A 6,074-nucleotide genomic window follows, 5' to 3' on the forward strand; every position below is an offset into this window, starting at 1 on the left:
TAGTTCAACTGGCGGCGATTACCCGCTTTACAAAGAAGGTCTTTACCTCCTGAGACATAAAGGCGGCACCCCGATCCAAGTGGATAAAGGCCGGATACCCAAACAATAGGAACAGCTGACGGAGACACCGAATGACCGTCGCAGACGACATGTCCAGACACGGAAATGCAAAAGGGAATCGAGAGTGTTCGTCCATGACAGTCAGCATGTGGCGAAGTGACCCCGATGATGGTAGAGGTCCCTTAAAATCAATGCCAAATCTCTCCCAAGGACGGCCAGCTTGAATCAGGGTAGCTGCCGTCAGCTTGTAAAAACAAGGCTTTAGCTCAGCGCACGCCGGGCATGCCCGACATAATCGTCTGACATCATCCACCGAGAAGGGCAAGTTACGGCAGCGAACAAAATGTGCAAGTCGCGCAACCCCTGGATGACAATGATTCGTGTATGATGCGCAGATCATCGGAGGTCATGCCCGCACAAACCGGTCTAGACAAAGCGTCAGCGGCCTGATTTTCGCGTCCTGGCCGATAGACTATTTCATAGCAATAATCAGTCAGTTCCACCCTCCATCTCAATATTTTCTCATTCTTAATGTGTTGTGCGTGCTGATGGTCGTACATAAATGCGACAGACTGTTGATCTGTCATGAGATCAAACCTTTTTGCCAGGAGCAAATGTCGCCACCATCTGACGGACTCCATGATGGCGTATGCCTCCTTTTCGATAGCCGAGTGTCTGCGTTCACTCGGGGACAAAGTGTGCGAAAACAAAAATGCGACTGGCCCCCCCCCCCCCCCCCGGATGAGGGTCGCTGCAATCGCACAATCCGAGGCATTTGTCTCGAACAGAAATGGTGTTGTCGTCGATGGAAATCACGCATGCCCCCCGATATCTTCCTGCAGTTGTAGAAACGCCTCTTTGGCAGCCATCGTCAGAGGAAAGGCTTTACAATCCACCAAAGGCCTAATTTTCTCCGAGTAATCTTGTACCCACCAGCTATAATGAGCAAATAGCCTTAAGGCATGCCTCAAGGACGCCCGATCTTGTGGAGCCACCATCTCGAGCAAAGGCCGTAGGCGCTCGGCGTCGGGCTTTATCTCGCCCCCGGTCACCGTGTACCCGAGAAGGTCTATTGTCTTAGCTGCATAGTGACACTTATCCTCATTGAAGGTCAGATTGTACTGTCTCGCCACTGCCAAGAATCGTTCGAGTTAGCATCGTGGTCCTCCTGGCTATGACCGCAAATAGTCACGTTATCCACGTACACAAAAATGTCTTTTAATTGCTCTTTTGCCACAATGTCGTCGATTGCGTGTTGAAAACAAGGCATTCCGTTCATCACCCCGAATGGTATGCGACAGAATTGATACAGCTGTTGTCTGGACTGGAACCCCGTATATGGCCTGTCCGACTCGCGTATCGGTATTTGTTTTTCGGCACTTTTCAAGTCCAGAGTACTAAATATGCGGTACTTAGCCACCTCCCTCATGAAATCGTCCATCTTTGGTAAAGGATACGCGTCTAACTGCGTGAATGGATTGATCGTCTGGGAATAATCGACGACAATGCATTTTTTTTGGTTGTCCGTGTGCACGACGAGCACCTGTGCTCTCCATGGAGACCTACTCAGCTCTATAATGCCCTCCCGTCGTAATTGCTTAGTCTCATCCACAATGTACTGAGTGTCGGCTCGAGTATACCGTCGGGACTTTACAGTTTGTGGTTTACAATCGGCCGTCAAATGAGGGAAAAGAGCCAGTGGTTCGATGGCCATTTTGGCCAGACCGCACACAGAAAGAGTATTCTCCCCTTGACCAAATTGCATTTCTAACCGACCATGTCTATGCAGGAAATCGTGTCTGAGAAGCACGTCCGCACATAAATCAGGCATTATCATGAGTTTGACGTCGGGATACGATACATCATTGACAACCAGGTTAAGTGTACATAAGCCCTTCGTGCGGGCCCACAGCCCCGAAGACGCCAGGTAGATTTGTCGTGTGGCTTGTCCCACGGTCCATCCGTGGCGGTGCACCAAGGCTTGGCTGACAGCTTTACTACTTCCAGTATCCACCAACGCGTCGGCTGGCTTTTCCTCCACGAGCACCGGTAGCACAGCGCTTTGCAGACAGCGCAATATTCCCGGGTCCCCAGAGCGCGAAAAGCGTGAGGTGTTGGTTCCTGTGAGTGTCGTGTGCAGTGACTTGGCCGCGCGGCAAACCTTCACAAAGTGACCTTTCCGGCCACAATTATGGCACAACGCATCTTTCGCAGGACATAAAGCCCGCGCATGTCGTTTATTGCCACAGAAATAGCATTTTACATTCTCTGAAGAAAAAGAAGCGGCGGCGGCACCGCTCAAACTCTCCTCGTCCACAGCCGGCTGCGTGGCGGCTGATACTGGCGATGCGGCAGAGCCGGCGAGAGATACCTCGGATGTGAGAGCCGGCTCCGTGCGAACCTCGACAACAGCCCCCGCGGTTATGGATGGGCGGCCGTATGCCTCCACACGAGTATGGGCCAGTTGCAAGACGCGTGCCTGCTCGAACGCTTCCTGAAGCGATATAGCAGTTTCTTGAGCAATCTCAGCCTTATGGCCGGCGAAGCAATGCCTGCCACAAATGCATCATGCATTAGATCGTCAGTTGACTCCACGACCATTCGCAGTTCCATCAGGCAATCCTTGCCGAGTTGTCTCAACTCCTGTAGGTATTATTTGAGACTCTCTGACGGATCCTGTCGTCGAGTTGCAAGCATGTGGTGACCATACAAGGCGCTTCTTGGTTTTACATAGATGTCTTTCAGGGTATCTATGGTGGTCTCATATGAGTCAAAATGAGAAATGTAGTCATAGACAGTGTCGCTCACATGGCAGGTCAGTATCGAGAGCTTTTGCGGCCCTGAGAGGTCTGGTACCACAGAGATATAGTTCTGGAAGGAACTATACCAATGTCCCCATTGGCTGGCGGCATTCGTTGCCTAGGGGTGCCCACAGGACGCCTCGAGTCGTAGAAGCTTGTTCATCGTCCTCAAGCGAAGGAATCGATCGGAATAAAATGTGGTGAAAATCAAGTCCACAAAACTCCAGAGATCGTGAGCTTTATTCCGATCGAACTCCACACCATCTATAAGAGAATAATAATCTAATAAGCCAGCATTCATCAATGCATTTTATAAAAGCCAGTCAAATGTAAGGCACAGTATCTCTCTTACCGATTTGAAGCCAGACAATTGCAGACCAACCCCTCTCACGATAAATCAGCCCTTTTATAAGCTGTCACCGGATGAAGAGGGAACTGCAGCAGTCATCAACCACAATTTCATCACAGGGACAATTTCACATGAGGCTGACCCCCTTAGCCTCCCCTGGTCCGAATTCCGCAGCTCAAGAATCAACTCCCACCAAGGCTGCTCTAAAATAAATTGCAATTTAAATTTAAATCTCCTGGTCTTGCTTTTCCAAATGAGGCTGCATGTTACCCCATTACCATCGGGATTTCCTGTCCCTTCCTGCAGCCGCTGCAGGGATTGAGCCTCCCGCTCTTCCCACATTTCTCTATTTTCATGAGCTTCAGGCTGCTCATGACTCCAGCTCCTAACTCACACGAATAAACATGTGTCAAAACAAAACCGGGCTCAGCTTGACACAGGCTCCTAATGGCCTGTCTCTTTCTAATACAACACATTCTACCGTTTATCTTTTCCCTTACCCGCTGCCCCGTTCACTCTTTGTTTTTTAAAAATCAATTTCGCCCTCCATTTTATTCGTTTGTCCCATGAATTTTTCAAGCATGGCTTGGAGGGTCATCGCACCCGGTTCTCGCATCGCCGGCTCTAATAACATGGACGAGGGAGAACGGATCATGACAAAAATGGGTGAAGTTGCTAACCCCCTCACAATATCCCGCAACCCCGGCTCGCTTCCTTCATCCTCGCTGCTTCCTCACACCTCCAAATCACGCATGTTCGCCATCTTTGTTCAGAGGCTTTTCCCTGCGCGAGCTTAAATAATTCAAAATAAATGTATATGTCCTTTTAAATTTGCAACGCGATACACCCTACGCTCTCCTGACACTAATTAACTATAAATTTAGAAGTCCTCGGGTATTACAATAACCCCTTCCTCAGATGTAATCGTTATACATTTGGCGTTCAGATTTTAGTCAGGTTCACTCTGTTTTTTCGTTCAAAATCATGGTAGATTAGCAAACCTATACATTTTTGGAAACGTTATTACATGGAAAATCAGAAAATCAATGTTTACATTTGCCAATTCCGACGAATTCAATTCGACCAATCGACCAATTCCATTCGACCAATTCGACCAATCGCTTCGATCGACCATTCGACCAATTCGATCGATTCGATTCATCGAATTCGATCGACCATTCGACCAATTCGATTTGCCAATCAATTTGACCGACCTTTGCTTGTGTGGAACGGACTGTGAAAACGATGCGGACTATATTGTCGGATACGACACACAGGACAGTGATGACGAACTCTAAATGGCATATTCTGTAATCGTGTATGTTTGATGCCATTGACTGCCTGTGTAGATGTGAAGTTATACTGACTGCATGTGTATATATGATTTTGCTGACTGCCTGTGTATGTTTGGTGATATGAATTATTGTGACACATTTTGATGTTATTAACTTCCTGTACAAAATGATAACATGTATTTGATTATGCAACTTATCACGAATATAAAGACAGTATTTTGCAATTCAAAACCTTTGATTCGTGTCTTACCATTCCCCATAGCACTAATTTGATACTTTCATTGGATTCCTTGTCCCTGAAAATATAGGTTTAGTATATTTTTAAAAGTTTTTAGGGTAATTCGAGGCAGAAATAGAACAAAATATGTATTTTACAGTGGCCATTTTGAAATCCAAAATTGCCGCCATACAGGTATCTCTCCAAATGTAAACATTGATTTTTAGTTTCCTTATGCTATAACCTTTCCAAAAATGTATAGGTTTGCTAATCTACCATGATTTTTAACGAAATATCATTTATTGACATAGTGAACCTGACTATTTCCCAACGCTGAGCCCAAGTGGGTCGTAGTTGTACACACACACACACACACACACACACACACACACACACACACATATATATATACATACACATATATATATATATATATATATATATACATATATATATATATATATATAATTATATATATATATATATATATATATATATTGTTACAGATTTGGGAACCACCCCCCCCCCCCCCCCCTTCACTTGTAAATATCCCCCTTTGTAATATAATCCCCTTTTATTAATTATTAAATATCGCACCCTAGGCCATCGCAACACGCAGCCAATCTTTGAATCATCTTGCTAATTATTTCCTATTCTATGTTTAATTAAGGCTCTGTATCCACTAGGACTAGATTGACACCACGTTGCATGAACAAATAAGGATAGCTCCCCTTCAATGATTCCATACCCCAGCAAACTCTCTCTCTCTGCAAAGCAGCTCGACAAGCGTGGGGTGCGCGCCCTCTCAACTGGCCTTGGTTTGAAAGCTGCGTTCGCCGCCATTTTGAACATGTGCTCCGTGCTCTGTATTGGACAAGAAGGCGGGGTCGCCGAGAAGAGGCGTGACCGTGGCTCGCCACAAGGGCGGAGCTGTTCAGCTCCGTTACCAAATAAGGCTACAAACAGAGCACGTGGGCGGGACCCAAACGGCCAAGGGCGTGTCACGACCCCACTTAATATATGCGTTCGAGGATTGCGCATACAGAGTTGGGAGGAGATGAGCCGTTGCGACCAGCAGAGGTGACGAACGCGCAGCAGAAAGATCGTGCCTTAACTGCGAGGGGAAATCCCAGTATTATCCCCAAAGAGAGAGAGAGAGAATCGTGGCGTCGACGCAACCACGTTGGTTCCAGCGGTTGTCGGGTTCGCTCCAAACCAACGACGCAAAGTCGGAACTGAACCTTGACGGCTGAACGAGCCGAACCGGCCACCTTTGCCAGCTGAACGGACCTTCTCCTGCCATTCCTGTCATCATCCCCGTGTGAGTCTGTCTTTGTTCTGTCCTGGGTATA

The sequence above is a fragment of the Myxine glutinosa genome, chromosome 1 (genome assembly GCF_964187855.1).
Source record: "Myxine glutinosa chromosome 1, kmMyxGlut1.1, whole genome shotgun sequence".
In the NCBI taxonomy this organism is placed as follows: Eukaryota; Metazoa; Chordata; class Myxini; order Myxiniformes; family Myxinidae; genus Myxine; species Myxine glutinosa.